This window comes from Haemaphysalis longicornis, unplaced genomic scaffold (assembly GCF_048455015.1).
Source record: "Haemaphysalis longicornis isolate Haplotype H1 unplaced genomic scaffold, Haemaphysalis longicornis Haplotype H1 scaffold_7, whole genome shotgun sequence".
NCBI classification, from domain to species: Eukaryota; Metazoa; Arthropoda; class Arachnida; order Ixodida; family Ixodidae; genus Haemaphysalis; species Haemaphysalis longicornis.
This window is the reverse complement of record NW_027526422.1, coordinates 94506668-94518398: the sequence shown is the minus strand read 5'-3', so window position 1 is coordinate 94518398 and position 11731 is coordinate 94506668.

Below are 11731 nucleotides of genomic sequence, written 5' to 3'. Positions count from 1 at the left end.
CCAATTCCAAGAAGAGGGTTGTCGATGTAAGTGGCTGCAAGTGGCTGCAAGGCCATGAAACCAGTACCAATCGATGGAAATTGTCAACGCTATCACCGGGAGACAAAGTTTACCCCATGCAAGCCACTATTTCTCGTATTACAAACCCGGGAAGTTTCGAAGCAGCGGCCGCTCCAGTAACCCTTCACACTAAACTTTTTTACACCCTTTTAGCCAAAAAGGGTGTAGCATAAGTGGAAAAAGGGTGTTGGGAGACCATTACACCCTTTTTCTTGAGTCTCAACAACCTTTTCCTAGCTCTACACTCTTTTTGTATGAAAAAAAGGGTGTTGATCAACTTCAACACCCTTTGTTTTTCTTAGGGTGTTGAAAGGGTGTGGAAAAGGTGTTCAGCTGTTCATTGAATAAGGCCGTGTTTGGATGCATAATAACGCTATGAAGAATAACACATCCCCTCAAATACTCCTCTACTCTCAAGAAATTTCTAAACGCAACAAAAAATAATTGCTCATATGCAATGATCGCTCGCTTCCTTATTCGGTGCACCACATGCCCTAAGTTTAGCTTTGGCACGTGGAACACCAATTTGAACCTTCAAAATTAAAAAGACTGTAGTCGCGTGGCGAAAAGGATATTTACCGACTGCAACACGCTCGGCTTTCTGTAGGTTTTTGAAACGGTGTGAAATAGGCGTGCAGTCGCAAAAAAAGAACAGCGGAGCTGGGGGTCGAACCAGTTTCTTCCGCTGTTGCTAAGTTTGTTGTGTTTGCTAAGCTTTACAATGTTCTTGCTAAGCTAGGATGACCGCTGAGGGGTGAGGCCAAGTTTAACCGGATTTTACAAGGCTGTTCCAGTGTGCCCCCTCCCCCCCCCCAACTGCCAGGGATCCAAGGGAGAAACAAGCTTGGTCGGACCCCAGCTATGCTGTTTCTCCATCCTTGCAATACTATTGCAAGCTGCGCCAATTTTTTTGCCTTTTAGAATAAAAAGACTAGTACCTTTGAAATGGTGCAGTAAGAGGTGCGGATACGCATACGCCCCTTGTGCTCGCACTCTAACAAGCTCGAAAGCCGACTTCACTGTTATAATACCTATCTGCGGTGGTGCACCCTTTACAGGTGCCTCAATTTTTTCCTAGTTGGCGGTCTTTTCTTATACCCTTTTTTCTTTACGCCCTTTTCTTAGTTTTGAACACCGTAATTTGTAGCTTTACACCCTTCTGGGAAAAGGGTGTTGAAATAATAAACACCCTTTTTGAAGGGTGTTGAGGTGGCGGGGAAGATTTGTATAGTATTTAATAAAATTCTATAGGTTATGGATTACAAAAACTACCGCGTAATTAAAAAGTTTTTGCAAATACGCGTGTTGATTTGTATATTCCCATAGTAAAATCCAGACTTCCAAAATTAGCGCTAAAATATTAGTTTTTTGCGACAAGCCCACCGACTCCATCGGGGGGCTTTCCTCTGCTAGATATAAAAGCAAGAACAGCACATGTATTGCTAAGTAAGTATGCACTCCCTGCACCGCTTGAATCCCGTGTTTCAACTGTAACGTGTGCGTATTGGCTGTTTGTGTTGAATGCTGCGCGCTCCGCCGTTTGACATAGCCACTGCGCATGCCATCACCTCAGAAAAAAGGTGTGAGACTCAACACCCTTTGATTAGGGTGTTGAGCATCATCAACACCCTTTCTTAAGGGTGTTGAGCTCAACACCCTTTTTTTATCCGTACACCCTTTTTTTGCCAAAACACGTTTTAAGGGCGTTAGCCATGGGACAAGATTTTTACACCCTTTTCGGCCAAAAAGGGTGTAAAAAAGTTTCGTGTGTTCAGGGGTTAGCCCGCCAGCGGCGGTGACGCAATGGCTTCGTCGAAGTTGACAACCACTACGCAAGTAACTATGGACCACCAAGACGTCGAAAACACCTCCACTGGCCCTTCGTTCGACTGGTATATGGTTACGGACGGAAAATACGTCAAGCAAGATTCATCCCAGCAGCCAAGTGGCATCACCCCTGGCTCGCCACCTCCTGCCCCAAGGAAGTCACTACTGACGCCATTACCGCTGAGTGGTTACAAAGTTATTCACCCCAGAGGGCTCAACCTTGCGGGGGCCCGCTTCGTTCAATTCTCCTTGCCGTTGAATTCACTACTAAGGCCCCGATACCAATAACCAAGGCATATGGAAAGATCGCATCGGCCCGGACCAAAACATTGCCATTATCGGCACACCTAGCCAAGCAGCAGCCAATAATTTAGCCACACTCACCGTGCTTCACTTCGGAGGCAAAGTGTACGACGTCCGACCTTACCAAACTTCCCCCCACGACTCGGTACATGGTGTCATTCACGGCATCCCTTCCGAAGCCTACTCCGACTATCCAATGGAAATGGTCTGCGCCCATGACGCCACACTCATCCAAGCTCGAAGAATGGGCATATCTAACGCGGCCCTTCTGACTTTTCCGGGAAAAAGACTGCCGTGGTATATTTTTCTCGCAGTAGGGGAGCTCCGCTGCTACCCCTTTATGAACTCTGCCCTTTACTGCAGCTGATGCCGAAACCCCAAGCATAGGACGGATGTTTGCCCCGTCCTCGACACACCAATAAGAGCCCGCTGTGGCCAATTTCACTCCACAAACCAATCTTGTGAACTGAGATGCGCAGTGTGCGGGGAAGCGCATCTTTCGGGGAGCAAGGAATGTCGGCACAGGCATCGTCTCCGGCCTGCCAAATCGCAAGACTCACCCTCTCGTGGAAGGAGCACAAGCCATAAAAGGAGTGAAAGTAGAGGAAGACAAAAATCTGCACCGAGGGATCGTAGCCGTAGCGTGAGCTTAAACCGATCCACGCACGGACCACAGGTCAACTGCACCAAGGTCGCATCTGGCTAACCTAATACATGTTCTACTCCAACCCCCTCAGCCAGACAGGAGCAACTTCTCAAGAAAAACAACGAGCTGAAGAATCAGATCCACGCTCTCCAACAAGAAATGTTCAACAGGGTTGCCCGGAGGCCGAGGGAAAAGCCGAGGAAGAAGTCGAGGCTGAGTTTGACTGGCTTGCTGTAGGGCACAAGTTCGCCTTTTAGAATAAACGTACTCTTTTCACCTGTTACAACCCTCAACGTGTGAGTTCAGAGTTATAATATTTTACCCCCTCATCACACACGCACACACGCCCACACGCACGCACGCGCACTCTGTCTTGTTTTGTAAATTGTTTCATTGTTACTTATGCCCTGTGACAAAATGACGCAATAAAGAAAGCACACACAGGCGAGCTCGCGCCCACATGTTGTTGTTGTAAACTTTATTAGAAAGGAAGGCCAAAGGCCATGTGGGTGGGGGGGGGAGGGAATGGGGAGGACGGAGCACTGTTCTTATGGTTACGGCTTCAAGGGTTCTCTTCAGAAGTCGTGCAGACCACTGCTAAATTGCCCATACTAGGCCGCTTTTTGTGGCATAAATGGCGATTTCGAACAGTGTGTCGTGTGAGAGGGATGTTGGGTCGATGTGGTTGAGGTGTCGTGGTGAGGGGGAGTGAATGTACGAAATCGAGAAAACTTGGGGCAGTGCCAGATGAGGTGGTGGAGATCGGCTGCGATGCAGTGGTGGCAGTAGGGACATCGAGGGGCGTGCTGGGAATAATACCATTGTCGAATGGTCTCTGGTGCCGTACAGGTGTTAGTCAGGAACTTGTTCAAGAAGATCTCTTGTACTCGGTTCAGGGTGGGGAAGGAGGTGCAAGCACGCCCCCACACACACGCGGGCACGCGCACGCACGCACTCCCGCGCACGCACCCATGTGAATACGCATGCTAGTCACGTGTACGGAACGAAAGCAATAACACTGTCGAGAATAAAAGGGATATTTAAGAAATGCGATATACTATAGAACACTACTGAAGGGGGGGGGGGAGGAAAGGAGGAGGAGGCGTCTTTATTTAACAGTTAAATCGAGCTGATTTTGAACACGTGAAATCGAGCTTCTCAAACATGCCCAAACCTCCTAATAAGGCGTTTTTGTCGGTGCAGAAAAATTATTGCGCCCATAAAAAATATCCATCTGATACAAGCCAACAACGAATGAAATAAAAGATTTAAGACGTTTTATATTCTGGTGTGCAATGCGCGTGCTGGGGCCCGCTGGTTGGTGCGCAGTAGAGACCGTTGAGTTCTCGTAAGCGCATCTCATAAATATTTCAGGAAATCCTATGCATTTTCAATACTCATCGAGGAGCGCGGAGCACTGCGCCTCACAAATAAGCTAGAAAGGACGAGTTACACGCGAATCTTCTGACCGGTGCTCTGAATAAAGTTGTTCTTTCTCTGCTCACGCGTTTCAAAATTGTGCGAGATACAGCTTGAAATTATTTAGAGGTGTCCGAAGCTGGAAAATTAACTGAGTTACTTGAAATAAGATGTTAATGCACTAAAGCTCCAAAGCGGGCGATTTATAGCACAGGAACTGCTGCCTTAAAAAAGCTAAGTGTAGCAGACGAGAGCGGCATGCGTGCCTATATGCTGAAGTCTGGAGCCAGGGGGCGCCACCCAAACATCTGTGGGTGGCGCCCACATTTGGGTAGTGCCCACCCAAATGTGGGCAAGAGAGGAAGGTCCACAGATCACTCGTCGCTCATTTTTCTGCACTTAAATCTCAATGTAAAAGGATCGCCAAGCCCAGAAAGCCCCTCACACGCTCCGTACCAGGCAATCCCGCGACCGCTATCCCCCAACATGGCACCCGCCGCGGTGGCTCAGTGGCTAAGGCGTTGCGCTGCTGAGCACGAGGTCGCGGGTTCGATTCCCGGCCGCGGCGGCCGCTTTTCTGATGGAGGCGAAAAGCAAAAACGCTCGTGTGTACGAGATTTCGGCGCACGTTAAAGATCCCCAGGTGGTCAAAATTAATCCGGAGCCCTCCACTACGGCGCGCCTCATCACCTGCGTTGCGTCGGCGCGTTAAACCCAACAATCAATCAATCAATCAATCCAACATGGCGTCGCGTGCTCGTTTCGTTTTTCTTCCGGTAGATGGCAGCACTTTTGCAAAAGGTCTATAGACCCTTTGCAAAAAGGCGGACAACACTGAGAATTCAGCGGTGGTAACACTGGTGGTGAACGCAACGACGCCATTAGAAAGGAAGCAGGTCGTAGCAACGCCGTTGCGGTTGCGCGTTTTCGCCCACGGCTTCACGAGTGTTGCCCCACGAGTCTGTTGCCCCATCGCCGTAGTCATATTTCTCTCCTAAAGTGGTGTTTTGCGCTACCTTTCGAATATTAACGCTGGTCAAATCGCTTCCCCTTATCTACCCCGCTGCACAACGGCTCGTCTGGGGCGAGTCGAGAGGTGCCCTTCTTTTCTCCTATTTCTTCTGTGTTTGTTCCTTCCTCTGAGTTCCTCTCAAGGTCGACTGCCTCTGCTCGCTGCTGACACACGCGTGCGAACTATCGCTCCCGCATTAGCACCGCATTCACTGACGGAAAAATTAAGCGCCGCAAGTACAGAGGCGGTGAATCGCAAACATGACCTCTTGCAGAGACATCAAAATCAGTGTCATTATGCATGCTTTGGTCATTTTCGCAAATAGTTTTGAAAGTTTGACCATACGCAAAGTGAGCGCTCAGCAGAGACGGACCCTTCATAGCCCGTTCATAGCGGCCAGCCGCCGCTACCACGGTGCAAGGGCGCATCGATTAAACACAATTAAAACTCGACAACCAAACAAGGAGGCAGGGCTAAGGCTATTCTTTATTAGCAACAAATCCTACCTTTGCCTGCTGCTGTTTATCAACACTGACGATGGCGTAACGTAGGACTCCACGCTTACGTATGATCGCTCGTACTCGTAGGACCTTTCAGTGGCCGACCTCGAAGAATAAATATCTTGAATATGCCGCAGATCTTCTATTGAAGGAAGGGCGGCAAAGTTCTTTTCCCATCCTGCAGTGCTTCCTTTCTAATGGCGGCGCAGCGGGTGCACAGTGTTGCCAGAGTGGCTTGCTGCTTTTCCGGCAACGATTTGGCCATTTTGCAAAGGGTCTATAGGGGGAGAAATGGCTGGAAAGGCTGATGGGTCACTTTGTGTGACGTCACAAAATGTAATCATGACGTCATATTTTTGGCGTAAAAGATTTTTTGTTTAGTTTTTTTTTTTGTGCGCAGAAATTTTCCCTAGTCATTGCTAAAGCGGCTAGAATGTCCCCCCAGTACCCGCGACTGACCTGCCTTGGTGGCGGAATAGCACCCTACCGACTCAGTAATGGCGGAAAGCTCTTTAAACGGTCTTCTTTGGGTAATTGTTGCAGCAGTTAGTTACTGAAGAGAAAACGCGTGTTGGCCGTATAGCTTAAAATTCAATCGATGCAATTGTTGCTTTCACGCAAGAAGAACCTGGTCACTCATGGTGTGGCATGGGGATTTCCGGCACACTGCACATGCAGCTGGCAGCCGTGAAAAAGGTAAGACGTCCATGTGCTCTCCCATTTTTATTTAGACTTCCTTGTCTACTTTTAAGATTCCTTTTATGCGAACTTTTCGGGCATGGTGGCTTTCATTTGCAGAAGCTGCACGCTCACGAAGAGAAATCTAAAAAAGTCAGAAAGTTGTCTGAAATGCGTATAATTTTTATGACGATTCTGTAGAGGCAGAATTTTTTACAGCCAAATATGGCTATGAGTAGTGAAAGAGGTTGGATTATATGTTTTATTTTGTTCCTGTTCACTAATGATATAAATTTATACCATTATAGTGATGAAGTGCCTTCACTTCGCTAATTAGTTTTTATACTGATTTTTTAACGAAACACAGTATAACAGTATAAAGAAGTCCCCAGCACCGGCACCAGCAGGGTAGAGCCTGTATCTGATGGACCAACAGAGTTATAGAGTCAGTCATCTTAACTACTCCCGACGACCGTGAGTTAGTACCCGAGAGTCAAACGGCTTACTCACTCGCCTGTGACTGTGGGGAGAGGAATCTCGCCACCTGCTCGACCCAAAACACGTGATAGGGTAGAGGTAGCGCCTGCAGGCGCATAGTGCTGCTTCTTCGCCGTTGTAGGAACAAAGACGAAGTAAAGGTCGTTGCGGCAGCGAAGACGAAGCAAATCGGCTGCAATAGCGGACTTAAACCGTCGTGATAGTCGTGAGGGTTACCCACAGCATCACTACCGTCAACTCTTACTCGTAAGTGGGACCTTCCTCCCTTTTCTTCTGACGATGCAAGGCGCAGTACATGGCTGGTCCATTTTCTGTATTTTTATGCGTATTTCCATCCTTTCTTGGGGATTTTTTTTGCTGTTTGGATCTCGGAGATGTGTAGATGCATATTTTTGATTTTATCAGATCACTGATTTTGATTTTTCAGATCAGAACGGTGAGGTAAGCTATGCCGCAGTAGTTCTTCTGCACATTCGCTTATGTGTAGGGTGCACCAACGCCACTTGCACCGCACATCCTTTCAGCTTTCGTCGGCTCTCTCAGTGCTTTGCGTGGCTCTTCTATGATGGATTACCACGTGGCACGCGATTCTTTCTTGCCTGGCGAGTCTGGTGGAGCTTCAGTCATTCCACTGAGCAAGAAGAACAAGAGCGACAAAGTGTTCAATATCACTGCGCGGAAACTTATCTTCCACTGCTACGAGTTCTGGCGGCCCAGGTAGTCGAAATGTACCGTGGAAGAAACTGCCGTCTTTATCGCGAATATGCTCGGAATTGGCTCGCGGACCGTGTTTAGGGTCAGGAAGGATGCACAATTGCTACTGGTGTAGTGCTGCCAACGCCGTCTCAGAAACGCCAGCGGAATTCTTAGAAGCAACGACGCAGTGGCCTGTACGGAGGTTTCACGTTGAATGCGCTGATGTCTTGAGTGCACGACGATTTTCGAGATACCGGCGGTGGCAAAGATCGAAAAGGAGTTCTTGGAGCGTTCAGGTGACCCGCCTCTGATGGCGTGGACGGTACATCGTCTGCTTCGGAAGATCTGGTTCAGGCAGGAGAAACAAAACCGGAACTCTGTGCTGCTTGATCGCGAAGACGCCCTCGCATGGCGGCACAAGTACCTGCGTTGAATTCCCCTGTACCGAGCGAAAAATCAGCCGATTTTCTACTTCGATGAGACTTGGGTGACGACAGGACACAGTACGTCGACTTTGTGGACTGACTCCACTGAAAATCCCAGAGTAGACGCCTTCAGACATCGCGGCCTGACGTGCAGTACACACGTCGCGGCCTGACGACGGGACTGAACCAGCATTCAATTAAAGGTGAGCGGGTTATCGTTACCGTCATATACAGCTAAGATGGCTTCGTTGATGGCTGTTTCAATGTTTTACTTGGCAAGAAATCTGGGGACTACCACGAAGAAATGAACGGCCCCCGCTTCGAGAGTTGGTTTGACGGTGTGCTGCAGAGGCTTCTTAGTGGTAGCGTCATAGTCATGAACAATTCCTCCTGCCACTCACGGCGGAACAAGCCAGGGCCACCGGCGAACTCCCTCAAAGAAACGATCATAGGGTGGTCGGAGAGACAAGGCACCCATTACGCCACTGGGCTGACCAAGAAGCAGCTGCTGGAGATAGTTTCTCGAGTGATGCCACACTTCATCAGCTACTGAGTCGACAGGGCTGCATGGAAGGCAGGCTTCCTCGTGGTAAGGCTGTCATCTCACCACTCTGATTTCAATCCCATTGAACTGATCTGGGCGCAAGTGTAGAACGCTGTGGCAGCATCCAACACGACGTTGAACTTACGCATGTGGAGCAGCTACTGAAGATTAAGGTGGCAGAACTCACAGCCGAACATTTGTGGGAGGCTGTGAGGCAAGTGCAAACAAGCGAGGCAAAGTTTCAGCAAGTGATCTGCGGAAGTGACCACATTGAGCCAATCGTCATCACGCTTGAGATTGAGAAGTCGGCGAAAGCCCTTCGGACGGAGTTTCTGCTTCTGTCGCGAGGTTTCTGGTGTTTGGCCTGTTGGTGAGGTTTGAAGTAGATGGTGAGAGTACTTTAAATGGCACAGCCACCTCCGACAACGTTGTCTATGGTTGGTTGTCCTGCTCAACGCACTGAAGCTACACCTGGACTATGAGGCCCGCCATAGTGGAGAGCTCCAGATTGATTTCCACCACCTGGGGATATTTGACATGCGGGGAAATATCGACACACAGAGTTGTCGCTTTTCGCATTTACCGGAAAAGCAGCCATGGGGGCCGGAATTGACCGTCCTTGGGCTCAGCAGCACAACGCCTCAGCCACTCAGCCACTGCATTGAATCGACAACGTCTTTGGTGACGAACCCTCTTGAAAGGGTTCCCTATTGATGAGGGTTTGTCTCCACTGTCCCCATGATGAAACAGCCTTTCTAAAGGATATCAAAATTTTGTTTGGCGGAGTTGTTCATTGGGGACAGGCACCCCTGTCTGCTCTCAAAACTTTCATGACCTGCGACTTAAACAATGGCACGAAAAACAGTGTCTTAGTAAGTAGGAACAAAGTGTACTTTAATGCGTTTGAACACCACAAAATTATAACCATGCATACCACTAATCGAAAAAGAATTCGAATATCTGCACATCTAACCATTGCTCCAGTAGCAGGGATGCCATTGGTCCTGACTGTAATGGCGGAAAGCACAATGCCTTCAAGGTGCACTGAAGTGTAAAAGAAAAATGGCCTAAATGAGTTGTAGAGTTTCGTGAATACAAACACACCACTCGCAGCAGCAGCAGTTACTTATCATTACAGAAAGGCAAAAACCATGAAAACTGGTATCGCTGCCTTATACACTTTCTCATATTACATTTTATGGCATAAGAAGTTTTGAATGTTGAAGCACAAGATTGGTGGTGTACGCTGAAGCATTTTTATGAAACCAACACTGAGTTCTACACTTAAAAGCCCTCAGCTTCTAAACTTAAAGCTGTATGCCCCAGTCCAAGCGGTTAGTGTTGTTTCAGTTTTTGTTTAAATATTTTAATTTGCGTACAAGTACAGCCAAAAGATGCATACGTGCGGGTCAGCATGAGAGCCTACCGTACCTTCTTCCCACTGCTGCATACATGAAACAAAAAGTTGTAACATAAAACTGAGGGCAGTCATCTTGAAAAAAATGTTTGATTCCTCTGTCATAGGAATCGGTAAAACACTAGAGGGAAATGTGCAGCGAAATCTGCGGCTGTGCCTGATTTGCGGGTCGACGGCTGTCTTGTGGGAGTGCTTCGTGAGCGACGTCCTGCTGGAGGGTCGCTTCGGCAAAGGTATACTGGCGTCATTTCTGTGACGGATATAACATAAGTGAAATCTTGGTGTAGCCCGGCATAAAACACTTTCGTGTTAAAATATAAAACCCGAAAACAAACAACCCTAAGTATAACGTACTCTTTAGTACTAAAGGTTGCTTCCCCGCAAGGAGACCCTGTGTGCTGGGGTGCACCCTTTACAGGCCGCTTGCTTCGTTGAACTGGCGTCACTTCCGTGACGGATATGACGTCTTAGACATATTTGTGTGTCCGGGAATAAAACACCGTGTTAAGATGAAAGAAAAATAGTAGACGGAAACGCCAGGTTCAATTAATTCTCAGCAAACAAGTCGTTGTTAGTCATCAAATTAATCCTGAGAAAGCTATGAAACATATGGTCTTTCAGTTAAAACAAAACAAAATATTCAACCCTTAGTGCTCTTTGGAAGACGATCAGGCGCATTAGCAGTAGGCTATGCATCGCCCATTTAGCAAGATTGTCTGCAGGCGCGAAGAAACAAATGCTCCCTCTTATCTCTCCCTCCCTTGTGACCTCGTTCTTCACTATATAATGACCCGAGATGGCACGCCCCACTGTCAGGTGTGTGGTGCCTATCCCGACGTTAAACACACCTACTGGACTTGTCCTCGCGCAGGTGATCACCTCACTTTCTTCATCCACACGTTTTACCATCCCACATCCCATACTCATGGGAAAGCTGGGCCGCTCCTCCACCTGATCTTCGCCCCATCCTTTGGCCTCGCCTCGCCCGGCACATTGCCCACGTGGGGGCCTTGACACCTGCGGAATTGCCGCCTGAACGTATTCCAGGCCCACAAGAACCACATTTTCGGCAGCCCGGACATGGTCCACTTTAAATAAAGTTTGATCTCTCTCTCTCTCTCTCTCTCTCTCTCTCTCTCTCTCTCTCTCTCTCTCTCTCTCTCTCTCTCTCTCTCTCTCTCTCTCTCTCTCTCTCTCTCTCTTATTTGCCAGTTGAGAATACTTCTCAGCAGCTTGTGGGCATGTCAGGGCTGAGGGCTGGTCTCGCAATGGGCATTCCATGAGCAGAAATAAAGTACGGAGCTAATCTGGAGCAGTACTGGGTAGTATTAAATTTTAAATTCTCACCGCAGCTTCAGGGCCAGAAGCAACAGTGCGTGCATTAGGAGCGCGGCTTAACAGCATGCAGGCCTGACATGAGTCCATTCCAACTTATTACACAAGTGTCTAGCTCTCACCGAAGGTGCACGTCCAGAAGCAAGAGTGTGTGCATGAGAAGCAGCGACTTAACGGCCTGAAGGTCTGGCGTGAATCAGTTCGAACGTTTTACATAAGATACCCTCATTCTTGCAAGAGTTTACTACCCAAAAGCAACAAATCACCCTTGCGAAGGAGCGATATAGCACCTTGAAGAAGTAATATCAAACCACTGCAGCCTGCTAAGCTAACATTTCAACTCTTACTGCAGCTGTGCATCCAGAAGGCAG